General features: G+C 43.2%; 1 long non-coding RNA gene across 1 annotated transcript; it reads left to right on the top strand.

Annotated features, from left to right (window-relative positions):
* The first annotated feature begins 8,796 nt into the window (after positions 1-8,796).
* LOC122541693 lies at positions 8,797-13,805 on the top strand. Its single transcript, XR_006309650.1, has 2 exons — positions 8,797-9,079; positions 13,741-13,805. It is a non-coding gene; the product is annotated as an uncharacterized LOC122541693 (long non-coding RNA).
* The last annotated feature ends 1,243 nt before the right edge of the window (positions 13,806-15,048 follow it).

Raw genomic sequence — 15,048 nt, 5'->3', positions numbered from 1 at the left:
ACTCTCTCCCCACCCCCCCCCTCCTCTAGCTTATCTCTCCACGCTTCAGGCTCTCTGCCTTTATTCCTGATGAAGGGCTTTTGCCCGAAACGTCGATTTTGCCTGTCCTCGGATGCTGCCTGAATTGCTGTGCTCTTCCAGCACCACTGATCCAGAATCCTCAGTTTTAAACCTGTCCAACCCTTTACCTGAAAAGACAAATAAGGAGCATCAGTGCAGATCATATGAAACTAAATAGGGTGTTGTAAAACATCTCCAATGATGGCTAAGTCACTTGTGCCTTGTCTAATGAATGCATCTCAGCAACTGATAGATTTAATCTGTCAATTACTTCAGTTAATTTTCAGTTTCAACTTTGCACTTGGCCTTAGGCTGTAAGGGATCCACAAATGGAAAGGTTTCTTAATGTAACTTCTGTTTTGCACAGCTCTGCTCATTTCCAGTTTTGTTTTTTCTCTATTGACACTCTGTTCAGTAATATTTCCAACAGTTCCTAAACCCTTACACCCAAAATTATGAGTACAATTTTGATGTTTTACTTATTTTTGTTTGTTCTGCTCCAATTAATGTGTTTAAAGTCTTTCTAATGTGGTTTGACCCTATTTCCTGTTCTAATTCCTTATCACATTCTTGCTCTTTATTGTGCAATGTGAAATATTGCAGTTTGAGTTCATCAGTGATATAGACCTGTAATATAGTCCTAACTGTGAGTTAGACCATGATAGCACACCCAGCTTGTTTTCCAATGTTCTTTGGGGAAGGAATCTTGCCATCCTTACCTGACCTATAGGTTGTGGCAATTCTAATGCACTTGACTCCTTGGAACTCTCTGAAATGTTCTAACAAGCCATCCCATCTGTGCAACAGCAGGTCATTAACGAACGCCAGAGATGTCCATGCCCTGATAACGAATTTTAACAGAATCATGCCAGGGAAACAAAAACCAGCAAAGTTATGGCAGTAAAATTGTGCTCACCATTGGCAGCAATTATTTTTATTCCTGATGAAGTTACAGTGGGGGCTGGTGCTCACATAAACAAGGAAATAGATCTTTTAGTCTGCACACACAGACACACACACACACAAACAGACAAACATGCACAGACACAGGCAAACACACAGTCACAAGGGCAGCATGCACAGATAGACAAGTACATGTGAATACACACACACACAACAGACACACTCACTGTAACACAGACACAGGCATACTCCCAGATATGTAGGCAGACTTATAGCAACACAGATGCACACAAACTGACACAAACATGTATACACACACGCATGCACACACACTCACACACACACACACCTCCCCCCAAACACACAAATGCACACACTCACAGGTACACTGAGAGACACACAGGCCCACTCACAAACTCACACATAGACAGGCACACTACATGCCCCACAACATGCAGTGTGCCTGATGCTCAAAGTAAAATTTCTCCAATCTTTTATACCATCTTGGCCTGTACAATTGATGTAGTGATATCTATGCTAAACACTGACATTGAGTGAATTGTAATTACTTAGGAGAAGTCAGATCCCACACCCCCTCCACCTAGCTGCTAAAACTTTCATTCAGCCTTGAATAAAAAAGGCACACAAGGTAAGTACAAGCCTGATCTACCTTTATCTGGGCAACAGGATAGCCCAATCTTCACAAGTCTAGCTGTAACCATGTTCGAGCATGAACTGGAGCCAGACACTGGGTTTCAGTGACTCATTGTTCTAACAAAGCCAAGAGTCTCCAACTGCTGAGAGTTAACTCTTTCTTCATCCTCAAGGATCTGTGGAATTGTCATAAGCATAAAATCTCCTTTAATCTGTGGATTTCCACTGGTACAGCAGCTGAGGAGAGACCAGATTTATGATGTTTCTACCATTCAGTTATACCTTCCCATAAACAAATAACAGTTAACTGTTTCTATTTAAGCAATAACGAACCAATCAGAAGGCTCCCTTTACTGAAAAAAGTGCAATTTTATTATCTGCTAACCAAAACAACAATAAAGACATCAAGCATACAACCTCTGTGAAGTTGTGGGAAGACAGCGCACTAATGTCAAGTGTGAAGGAATGCAATAAAATTTACAGTTTAAAGTCCTTAGGATCTTCTTGAGATTTTGAGACCATATTTGGTTAGTCACTGTCTCAAATCATTGGCGGTGGTGAATAGTGCCTTTGTCTTCAGAGTTCTGATGCTTCTTTCCAATTGCTATTTTCACCGGAGGCATTTACTCTTTGAAGGATAAAGAGTTACCTGTTGATGTGCAGTTTACATTACTTCAATTTATCTCAAAAACAGCTGTTTGAAATATATGGTTATTTATGTATTCTGTCTGCACAAGTTATGTTTTTAACTTATTAATCATAGGTAAGATTCCATCTCCAACATTCAATGTTCTCATAAAGATACAAATTAAAATAGGAGACAAGGACATTCCCTTGACTCCCTGTCTGGTAAGCTGGCTGATTTGTTTGCCTCAGTTGAAATCTTAGTTTCAGCTCAGCTGTCTGTTGTTTCATTGTTGTCGAAATGTGGCCACTCGCCGAATAGAACTGTGGGTGTTTTACACCACATTGACTCAACAAGGCAGATTACTACCATCTTCTCCAGGCCAATAACTGGTGGCCCAAACAGCAGTGCCCACATCTCTTGAAGGAATTAAAAATGCATGTGCCCAGGTGATGTATGTGATCATTGTAAGAATTTTTAATTCATTTGAAAAAACCATTTTTAAAGCCATGCAAGTCCAAGTATTAAATTGGAAGGTAGAATCAATAATGTTGAAACTTTATTGCTGGAACAGCACAGCAGGTCAGGCAGCATCCAGGGAACAGGAGATTCGACGTTTCAGGCACAGGCCCTTCTTCAATCAATAACCCATATTCATTATTCATTCATGGGATGTGGATATTGTTGGCTGAGCTAACATTGGTTGGCCGCCCCTAGTTGCCATTGGGAAGGTGGTGGTGAGCTGTCTTCTTGAACCATCGCAGTCCTTGTACTGTAGGTAGATCCACAACCCCCTGAGAGAGAGAATTCCAGGATTTGGACCCAGTGACAGTGAAGGAATGGCAATATCTTGCTAGGTCGAGATGGTGCGTGGCTTGGAGGGAACTTGCAGGTGGTGGTGTTCCCTCGTCTTTCTAGTTGGAATGGGAGTTGGAGTTGCCGTCTGAGAAACATTGGCGAATTTCTGCAGTCCATCTTATAGATAGTACACATTGCTGCTACTGAGCATCAGTAGTGGACTGTCTGTGAATGTGGTGCCAATCAAGTGGGCTGCCTTGTCCTGGATGATGTCAAGCTTCTTGAGTGTTGTTGGAGTTGTACCCATCAAGGCAAGTGGTCATTATTCCACCATTATTCTGGACTTGGGCTTTGTAGATGATGGACAGGCTTTGGGGAACCAGCAGGTGAATTTCTTGTGACAGGATTCCTAGCCTCTGACATGCTCTTGTAGTCACTGTATTTATAGATATGTTCCTAATCAATCTGCTCAGAGATGTTATAACACACTGCTGGAGCAGCTGGGAGTTGAATCTGGGTCTCCTGGCCCAGGGGCAGGAACACTATCACTGCACCATAAGAGCCTCACTCTGCATTTATATGATGATTTCAGTTCTGTTTGTTATTAATGGCAATCCCCAAGATGTTTGATAGTGAAGGGTTCACTGATGGCAACACTGGTCATTATCAAGGAGTGATGGCGAGATTCACTCTTATTGGAAATGGTCATTGTTTGTCATTTGTGTTGTATGAGTGTTTCTTGCCACTTGTTAGCCGATACCTAGATATTATCCAAGTCTTGGTTAGGTTGAATTTAGAGATTTGATATGGGTAGGTAATTTCTCTGGATTGGAATCTTTGTAAAGTGATGGTGTTGGGAAACAGGTTGACACTGTGTGATATAAAATGTTTCTCACTGCATTTTATAATTAGATGGTTTAAAGATGTTTTCTATAACAAACGTTTGGGTCATTGTTAAATAAAATTTGGAACCTATATTTTCCTTCCAATGATACTGATAATCTTTGTAATGTAAGAATAAGTCATATCAGGATAATGTACACTGAGAACAACAAAAGAGATTTCTTCATAGCTGAAACTTGGCTTGGGAGAGCATTGATAGGAAGTAACATCATGGAGTCAAATGGTATTCGACCTTTCACCGTTTGTCTATAGGGCCATGTCCAACAGAAAGAGAATGATGAAACACAATGGTTCAACTTGTATAAAGCAGTGCTGCAGTTTTATTGAAGACAGGAAGATTGGCAAGGAGCATTTCTGAATTCAAGATGCAATATCTTGATTGACATTCAGAAACTGTCCTCAGTGAACTCAGTGTAGATTTAGATTCTGATCAAATGTACATTGCACACTGTAGGTGCCGAGAATGGTTTGCAGTAAATGCTTTGTCGATAATAAATGTGGTGATTTATCAAAGATTTTGTTGTCTCTAATTTGGCAGATCTGTTTAAAAGATATTGGCTTTATGATTACATCTTAAAAATGTGTTGCTGGAAAAGCGCAGCAGGTCAGGCAGCATCAAAGGAGAAGGAGAATCGACGTTTCCGGCCTAAGCCCTCCTTCTCCTTGGATGCTGCCTGACCTGCTGCGCTTTTCCAGCAACACATTTTTAAGCTCTGATCCCCAACATCTGCAGACCTCACTTTCTCCTTTATGATTAGATGGCTTACAGTGTGGAAGCAGGCCCTTCAGCCCAACAAGACCCTCCGAAGAGCAACCCACCCAGACCCATTCCCCTATATTTACCCCTTCACTAACACTATGGGCAATTTAGCATGGCCAATTCACCTAACCTGCACATTTTTGGACTGTGGGAGGAAACCGGAGCACCCAGAGGAAACCCACACAGAATGTGCAAACGCCACACAGACAGTTGCCTGAGGCGGGAAATGAACCCGGGTCTCTGGTGCTGTGCGGCAGCAGTGCTAACCACTGTGCCACCATGCCACCCCAAATCTAACACAAAGCTGCAGATATCTCCTGTGAGGATGGCGGAAGCTGAGACAATGAGTGTTTTCAGAGGAAAATTAGACAGGCACTCGAGGGAAATAAACTGCCACCGCCATGGGAATTGAGTATGAATTGGACTAACAATTTCAGAATCGTGATTAAGTCCTGTAATACTAATGAATAGTACATATCATCACTGCTACTGGACGCTGTAGGGGACACCCTTGGAACTTGGCGTTTAAACCTGCTGGATCCCAAGAGTGCCATACTTACGTATGAAGTACAAATTACTAATCAAAGTTACTGTTCATTAGCTTGAGGATAGACTTTCCTCCTCCTGTGTTGTCCATATGAACTGACTCCAACTATATTGCTCTAAATAGAGGTAGTGAACCTTCAGAGGGCTAAAGTGCCTCCATCTATACTGTATGCAGTCAATGGCCCAAAGGCTATATTGTTGGTACCAATATCCAGCAATGGAGCAATAGCTGTCCTCCCTGCAGAGGGCACTGAGCAGACAGGACAAGAAGTGTGGGGTCTTAGAGGGTGATGGTGATGTGTGAGGGGCAGTGCCAAGTGGTTGGAAAGAAATAGCAGTCTGATTTTCTTTCTGTGAAGTGAAATGAGTGCCTTGCAATTAGTGCCTGACCCAGTCAGAGAGGCGCCCCCCCCCGCCTGCCTTTCGCTGTGATAAGACTCTTCAGACTCTTCAGCAGCTCCAATTCTTGAGGCAGTGAAAGGCTTTCGCACAGAGTTCCCTTCATCTGAAGCCTAACCCCAAACCCCTCCCTCTGCCAAACATAGCTGGGCAGGGTCTTCACTAACTGCATCATTCCTCTGGCCTTGGGATCGCAATTTTAAACAGTAGGTTTGTTTTTTTTTTGGAAACTAGTTGTCAGTAAGCTAACACCTCACTTGACAGGGTCGGCAACAGGAAATTCTTGCTTCGGTGACTGTAGTAATTGTGATGCAGACCGGAGAGAACTTTATTGTAATAGAGCAGGCTCCCAACATATTCTAAGAACAATCAGACACCTGTGTGCATTTCTCTTAAACTCACACCTGAAAATGTTCCAAAAGCCCTTCAATTGACAGCATTGTTTAAACTTTAGTAAGTTAGCTCGTTTAAAAATCTTTATATAGCTTAGTCACATTGCTCAGAATCCATCTCTGATTTTGTTTTTAATTCCTTTATATTCAACCCGTTCAGAGTTGATATTATATACCTCTGGAGATAGTGAGCCTTGGATCTGGGTCTCCTGATCCACAGGTAGGGACACTATCACTGTACCACACAAGCCCTGTCTTATCACAGAAATCCCAGACAGGCAGTGTACCTGTCATGTCATCTGATGTTCCAGCAGTAACAGTAACAGCAGGACAACTTGCTGCTGCAGTATCTTTGCTCTATGTAGTCAGTAAGCTCGGAACCCAAACTACGTTTAACTCTATGATCTTATAACAGTGTAAATAGTCAGTTCTGGTAATAAATTGCAAGACACCTAACTCAACAACAATCCAGTTTTCATGATATCTGTTAGAAGGTTAGCGATACAGGGAACACTCAGTGTACGTTGTAATAACAGCTGTGTTTGACCCAGGAACCATATCACAGGACAGATCCCAATTTGGAAGGACAGAATCTGGAATTGCTTCTCAAAATTTAAGTGTGAACAATTTCTTTTTTTAATTCACCCATGAGATATAGGTGTTGCCCGCTGGGTCATTATGTATTGCCCATTCCTAGGTGCCTTTGAAAAGGAGATGGTGAGCAGCCTTCTTGAACTGCTGCAGTGCATGTCCAGACCAACAATGTCTTTCGAGAGGGAATTCCGGGACTTTGATCCAGTGACACTGAAAGAAAGGTGATATATTTCCAAGTTAGGATGGTGAGTGGCCTTGAAGGGAACTTACAAGTTTCCAACATCTGCTGCCACTGTCCCTCCAGATTGGTAGAGGACATGGATTGGAAAATGCTGTCTAAGGATCTTTGGTGCATTTCTGCAGTGCATTTTGTAGATGGTACACACTGCTGCTACTGAATGTCAATCGTGGAAGGAGTGGATGTTTGTGGATGTGGTGCCAAGCAAGTGCTCTGCTTTGTCCTGGATGGTGTTACTCCTCTTGAGTGTTGTTGGAGCTGTACTCATCCAGACGAGTGGGGAGTATTCCATCACACCCCTGTAGATGGTGGACAGGCTTTGGGGAGTTAGCAGGAGAGGGACGCACTACAGTATTCCGAACCCCTGACTTGCTCTTAAATCCATTGTATTTATGTGGTTAATCCAGTAGTGTCTGGTCAGTGGTGACCCCAGCATATTGATAGTGGGATATTCATTACAATAATTCTATTGAATGTCAAAGAGAGATGGTTAGATTGTCTCTTATTGCTGAAGACCATAGCCGAGTATTTGTGAGGTATGAATGTTACTTGCAGCTTGTCAGCACAATCCTGAATGTTGTCCAGATCTTGTTTCATTTAAACGTGGACTGCTTCAGTATCTGAGGAGTTGCGAATGGTACTGAACATGATCATTCCCCACTTCAGACCTTGTGATGGACGAAAGGCCATTGATCAAGCAGCTGAAGAATGTTGGGCCTAGGACACGACCGTGAGGAATTCATGCAGAGATGTCCTGGATCTGAAATGACTGATCTCGAACAATCACAGCAAAAATGAATTTGACCCCTGGAGAGTTTGCCGCTTAATATCCATTAATTCTGGTGTTGCTAGGATCAATACGAATTAGGACAAAATTCTTCTGCTATGATATTGTTTCTAACCCTGTGCAAGTCACCATGACTCAGACTGAGGATCACTCCAGAGTGTCTTAAGTCTCTGAATTTGGCATTTGTCAAATATCAGTTACAGCATCGATTCCAGAAACACTTTGGAGAGCGGAAGTGTCAGTTTATTTGTTTTCTGATAAAAACAACCTCTTCCTTCTGTTTTTTTCCACTTTCAACATCTTTTTCAGTTTCTCAATAGAACATTGCCTTTCAGTTGAATAACAAAGGGGCTTCATCCTTTCAGTGCCTTAAACTGGACCTTTGGGGGTGACACCCCGTGATTCAATGACCAAGCACCTTCTCAGCTCACCTCAGTCTCATACCCATCCGAGCTGCAACTCACTGCTTGCCCACTAACTGAACCCGTGTTAAGTCTCCTCACAACCAAGCCTTGCTTACAAAGTGGAAATGAACTGAATGGTGAGCAACAAAAACAGAAATTGCTGGAAAAGCTCAGCAGGGCTGAGAGCTAACATTAATCAGAGTTAATGTGTCAGGTCCAGTGACCCTTCCTCAGAACAAATGAGCATGCCGTGGTGGAGAATTGAGCATGTTACATAGAATGCCAACAGTGTGGAAATAGGCCATTTGGCCCAACAAGTCCACACCAAGCCTCCGAAGAGTACCCCACCCAGACCTATTCCCCTAATACTCTACATTTACCCTGACTAATGAGCCTAACCTACACATCCCTAAACACTGTGGGCAATTTGCCATGGCCAATTCACCCTAACTTGCACATCTTTGGATTGTGGGAGGAAAACCACGCAGACACAGGGAGAATGTGCAAACTCCACACAGACAGTCGCCCGAGACTGGAATCAAGCCTGGGTCCCTGCTGCTGTGAGGTAGCAGTGCTAACCACTGAGCCACCGTGCTACCCCATCTATGACCAGCCCAATTCTGGTCCAGTCCATCTTGGGTTTCTTTCCAGGGTGTTGCTCCAGCAGAGGGAGCCTGAAGCTGCATATTTTGAGAATCCAATCTGGCAGGAGAAGAGAAAAAGCAGTCAGCTCAGCCTTGACTCCAACACTCATCAAAATGAGCAGCTTCGCAGAATTGCGAAAGAGGTTTTCACTTTGCCAAATACAATCACGTAGTCTCAGGATTTAGCTGTCGCTGACAAAACCAGCATTTATTGCCCAACCCTTGTTGACCTGGAGGAGCTGGCGATGAGCTGTCTTCTTAAGCCACTGCAGCCCACCTGCTGTGATTAATCTACAATTCCCTTGGGAGAGAATTCCGAGATTTTAACCCAGTGGTACTGAAGGAACAGTGATCTGTTGCCAAGTCAAGATGGTGAGTGTCTTGGAGGAGAACTTGCTGGTGATTATTTCCCATGTATCTGCTGCCTTTGTCCTTCAAGGAATAGTTGTCGTGGATTTTGGAAGGTGCTGTCTAAGCATCTTTGATGAATTTCTGCACTGCACCTTGTAGGTGGTACACGCTAGGATCAGTAAGGGAATACAGAGAATCAAGTGAAACACTTTGTCCTGAATGGTGTCAAGCTTCTTGAGTGTTGTTGGAGCTGCGCCCATCCAGGCAAGTGGGGAGTATTCCATCATGCTCCTGCCTTGTGCCTTCTAGATGGTGCTCAGACTTTGGGGGGGGGTCAGGAGGTGAATCTCTGCAGGATTCCTCACATCTGACCTGCTAGCCACTGTGTTTTCTTGACTAGTCAAAGTCAGTTTCTGGTCCGAAGTAGTTCCAAGGATTTTGATAGTGGTTGAGGGAGGTGTTGAGTGATGGCAATGCAGAGGTAGCAGAATGTGGTTCTAGTGCAGAAGAAACCTTTCAGCCTGAAAGATGTGGGACTCTGCCCTGCACAGCCAAGTGTCGGTCTTTAATCTGATATTCACATGGCCCTAAGGGAAATACAGCATTTACTTTCATCCAAGCATTATATCTGTTCACCGTTAATCTCCTTTCGCTGACCCAACTTTATATCCCAGTCTCCCACTGTTCCTTTTGTTCCATTAATTTCACTAACAAACTTATTATTTTTAGATTACATTACAGTGTGGAAACAGGCCCTTCGGCCCAACAAGTCCACACCGACCCGCCGAAGCGCAACCCACCCATACCCCTACATTTACCCCTTACCTAACACTACGGGCAATTTAGTATGGCCAATTCACCTGACCCTGCACATCTTTGGACTGTGGGAGGAAACCGGAGCACCCGGAGGAAACCCACGCAAACTCCACACAGTCAGTCGCCTGAGGCGGGAATTGAACCCGGGTCTCTGGTGCTGTGAGGCAGCAGTGCTAACCACTGGGCCACCGTGCCGCCCATTATGTTGCATCCATGTACGCTGAATCAACCACAAGACCCTCATCAGCCTTCTGCCTTACCTCATCAAAAATCTCAAATAAGTTAAAAATCACTCAGCACTACATTATAGTCCAACAGGTTTATTTGGAGGCACTAGCTTTCAGAGCACAGCAGCACTTCGAAAGCTAGTGCCTCCAAATAAAAACTGGTTGGACTATAACCTGGTGTTGTGTGAATTTTAACTTTGTCCATCCAGTCCAATACCAGCTCGTCCACATCAAATAAGTTAGAAATTGAGATGATCATTGCCTGACACTTGCGTGGTTGAGAGTGTGGTGCTGGAACAGCATAGCAGGTCAGGCAGCATCCGAGGAGCAGGAGAATTGACATTTCAGGCATAAGTCCTTCATCACTTGCGTGGTGCAAATCTCACTTGCCAATTCTTAGCCGAGCAGACAACTGCCCTTCAACAGGGACAACCATCTTTCTTTATCTTCAATGTGACTCCAGACAGCAGAGATTTCCCAACCCTGTCTTATTCCCATTTGCCTTTAGAATTAGAATCCCTGCAGTGTGGAAATAGACCCTTTGGCCCAACAAGTCCACACCGACCCTCTGAACAGCAACTCACCCAGACCCACTCCCCCACTCCATATTTCCCCCTGACTAATGTCCCTAACCTACACATCCCTGAACACTACGGGCAATTTAGCATGGCCAAGTCACCTAACCTGCACATCTTTGGATTGTGGGAGGAAACCAGAGCATCTAGTGGAAACCCACACAGACTCAGGGAGAATGTGCAAACTCCACGCAGACAGTTGAACCCAGGTCTCTGGTACTGTGAGGCAGCAGTGCTACCTACTGAGTCACTGTGCCACCCCATGTTGCTCAGGAACCATGATGCCTCACTCAGTCAAAGGCAGTCACTCTCGTCTCACACATGGAATTTTGGTCTTATATCTGTGTTTGTACCAAAAGAGATTCAGTCATGAATTGGTCACAGATGACAGCTGTGCTTGCTGCCTTACAAACAAAAACACCAAGGATGGGGAAATTAAAACTGGGGGTGTCAAGAGACCATAACTGGAGGAAGATAGCAATTTCAGAGCATTGTGGGGCTGGAGATGGTCTATAGCCAACATTGTCACAATGAGCATGGAGGGATAGAAAAAGAAGGAGGAGAATTTCAAGTTGTGACTCTGCTTAATCAGCTGTCTCTGTGGGTCAGCCATCACAGGATTTATAAGTGAAAGGAACCTGATGTGGGTGAGAGTGCAGGCAGCAGATGTTTGGGTCCGCTGTAGTTCAGGAATATAAAATCAGGTATACTGATGTCCGGGAGCACTGAGAACAGTTGCAAGCAGGAACCATGTCCACTGACACAGTGTCAGTGTTTTTTGGATTCACTAGATCCCAAGATCAATGAGATCCACCAAGCCTGTAACTCCTGGCTGTGCTGATTGTTCACTTGACCATAGACTAATGGGGCTGGATTCCTCCAACATCTGGGGAACCACTGATCCCAGAAATTCAGGCAAAGAGGAGATTTTGAGCAGATGTGTTGGGTTTAGTGGTAGAAGACAGTCAGTAAGGCCGGAAAGGTTTGTTTTAAAAAGCTACCTCAAAAGTTCGCCATAATTAGAGAATCTGTACAGAAGAACAGGAAGTCCATAAATACATTGCTGTCGACAGTGATGTATTTGCCAAATGTGTTTTGAAACTCTCCAGCTGAGTTGCTGAGTTAGTGTCCACCTGCAGACAAATCAAAACAAAAGAGGGGAGGGAAAGGAAGGAGTTGTGTAATTTACTCCAGAGTACTGGCAAGCACCAGAGGGAAGTATGGCTGAGGGAGAAGGAAGAATGTGATTTTTAGTCAATTGTGTAAGTGGGGAGTGAGATAGGATGGTGAAGGAGATCCAGCAGGAACTGCCATTGTCCAGTAGGTCCAGAGTACTGGGCACCTGTGTGTCAATGCAGTGACAGGCAGTGAGTGGACAGCAGGAGTATTGATCAAAATACCAATCAAGGCACCATAAGTAGAAGGCTGTGCAAGGGGCAGAGGTGCAGAGCAGAAAGACAGCCCTTGTGGGAGATCCCACAAATAAAGAGAAGAGTTAGAGTTCTCAGTTATTGGGATTAGCAGTCCTGAAGGATGTGCTACCCAATCCAGGGGAACCTCAAAGCAGCTGGGAGGACACAAATACATCAATCCTGAGCTGGGGGTATCTCAACATCCAAAAAACACCTTCTTTTGGAATTTACTTAGTAACCCTGAATCATCTACTAATTATTATAGTTCGCCATACAGCTTCCATAGCTCTGGACATGTTTTGTGTCCATTTTCATTATTAACTCACGTAAACATTGTAGTTGCCCTGATTGAAACTTTTGTTAAACTGTAATGTAGTTACTTATCGCTTCCCCATCCTAAATTTTTTTACAAAATTGTCTCAGAAAGTAAGACAAAAAGCTTTATTAAAAACCATCATCCCATCACTGCCTGCTGTCCTCTCTCATTGCTCCTTGCTCTTTTGGAAAGTCCGCTCCCCCAAAACCCCCTCCACTTTCATTTCTCAACTGCGGCTCTTTTGAGAGTCAGGTCCACTCTCCCTCAACCCCTGCCACTGCCTTCAATCCAATACACCCATAGGGCTGAAAATCTTTGGCCTTCTCTACCCCTGAGAAATGCTCCATTGTTGAATGTATTTACATCATAGGTTTTTGATCTTATGGACAATCAAAGAGATGTGGGTGGTAAGGGTGGGAGGGAAGTGAAATTGCCGTCCAAGAATAGTCAGCACAGTACTGTACTGAATCGCAGAGCAGGCTCGTTGGGTCACATTGCCTACTTCTCCCCTAATGTTTTAAGCACTTATGATCATTTTTAGTAAAAGTTAGCTGATGTAGTTTTTTTAATACTCCTGCCATTCTCTGGCAATTCTGTGACATGACCCTATCTTATTGTTCAGTCTTTAATGGCCTTCTCCCTCCTTTAATGTTAGATTTTTTTTCGTTTCGGGAACACATTTTGATAGAAACCTTTCTTCTTTCTTTTTATTTCCAATGATAATTTGATTTTGTCATTTCAATTTCCCTCCTTGGTGGTTTTTTTTTGTAAACTTCTTTCCTTTTACATTTTCTTTTGTTGTCTCCGTGAGTATTTAAACATTCCTTCTGCCTTTCCTTTCTAGAATTTAAACTCTTCCTTTGGTTCTTTATTCTTTCACAGTATCCTAGCTGGAGTATTAAATTTAAAAATCACACAACACCAGGTTATAATCCAACAGGTTAATTGGAAGCACACTAGCTTTCGGAGCGACGCTCGTTCATCAGGTGATAGTCGCTCTGAAAGCTAGTGTGCTTCCAATTAAACCTGTTGGACTATAACCTGGTGTTGTGTGACTTTTAACTTTGTACACTCCCAGCTCATTTTTGACTATTTCTAAAATATATTCCTTTAACAGCTAAGACATTTTCAATAATTTACAACTGTTTGTCTGTTTGCTTTTTATTATTATAGTAATTTGTTGTTGACGTGTATTTATCGAAATACAATAAAATGTGTATAGATTGCCATAATTAATCTGGCGCCATTTTAATTACAAAATTATAAAAAAAGAAAAATGCATACAACATTGAGGCAAATTTCATTGTTTATTCTAACCATGGCTTCTTGATTTCAGAACTGGCTATGGGATGCACCTTACCCCGCAGCAGCCACAGTTGCCTCTGAGGCCACAGCACCAAGGAAATAGCATACTGAAGCAGCTCCTACTGCCGCTGACCAGACCCAGAATATCAACTCTGCCAAAGCCACTTCACCGCTGCCAATACTCCAGTCATGATTTGGAGATGCCGGTGTTGGACTGGGGTGTACAAAGTTAAAAATCACACAACACCAGGTTATAGTCCAACAGGTTTAATTGGAAGCACACTAGCTTTCAGAGCGACTATCACCTGATGAACGAGCGTCGCTCCGAAAGCTAGTGTGCTTCCAATTAACCTGTTGGATTATAACCTGGTGTTGTGTGATTTTTAAATTTAATACTCCAGCTGCAGCCATAGCCAGGAGACCTGTGCAAATCTCATTTGCACAGAATTTATATTATTTTGCTCCACCTTGATTTCATCATAAATTTGCTCTTTTACAATTGGTTACCTGGGCCTTTGTCATATTTGTATTGGTTTTAATCTTAATTTTGAATTTCCTATCCTGTGATTACTACTGCCAAGATAGTAATCTGCTGTTAACTCTCCTACCCATTCTGATTCAATGCCCAATACAAGATCTGGCACTGATACATTTTCCTGATTGATACCGTCCATCGCCCATCTTTGGTTTAATATGGGAATTCAGGATAGAAGTTGAAAGATGTCCTTCAGCAAGGGTTTACTGCAAGTAGTCCCAAAGTATGAGGTGGGTGGGAGAAGGTAAACGGCGTGGATTGAGAGGCAGACCTGCAGCGAGACCAGTAGCAGAATGACATCCTGAACCACAGTCATTAACGTGAGGATGGGGAAAGCAGCAAATTGGTAATTATTCATAATCTTTAAAGTAACAGTAAAGCCTTTATTTTCTGCTTGTTTCCAGTCTTTTATCTATTTTTCTTAAAAATAATTCATTTGTTATAAAATTGATAGTAGATTTAAAAATGATTTTAATAAAGTGTAAAGAGCAGGGGGTTCTTCAAGAGTAAAAAGTAGGGATATAAGTAAGTAATTAATAAATTGAATTAAATGTAGCAGTGCTGATAGGAGTGTGATGTGTTGCTCTTTTAGCACACAGGAGCTGCTGCACACCAAAGTGGTCCAGAGCAAACGTATCCATAGTACATGGAGCTTGGGAAACAGTATAGGAGCTGGAGTCCGAGCTGCAGACATTGCACCATAGGGGGAAGTTACCTGGACACTGTATTCCAGGAGGCAGTCACACCCCTCAGGTGGGATAATTCAAGTTTGGGTCTGAGACTGGAGACATGACTGTAGGTGAG

Source organism: Chiloscyllium plagiosum, chromosome 38 (assembly GCF_004010195.1).
Source record: "Chiloscyllium plagiosum isolate BGI_BamShark_2017 chromosome 38, ASM401019v2, whole genome shotgun sequence".
NCBI lineage: Eukaryota > Metazoa > Chordata > Chondrichthyes > Orectolobiformes > Hemiscylliidae > Chiloscyllium > Chiloscyllium plagiosum.
Note: the sequence above shows the minus strand (reverse complement) of the source record. Positions and strands in the feature narration are given on the sequence as shown.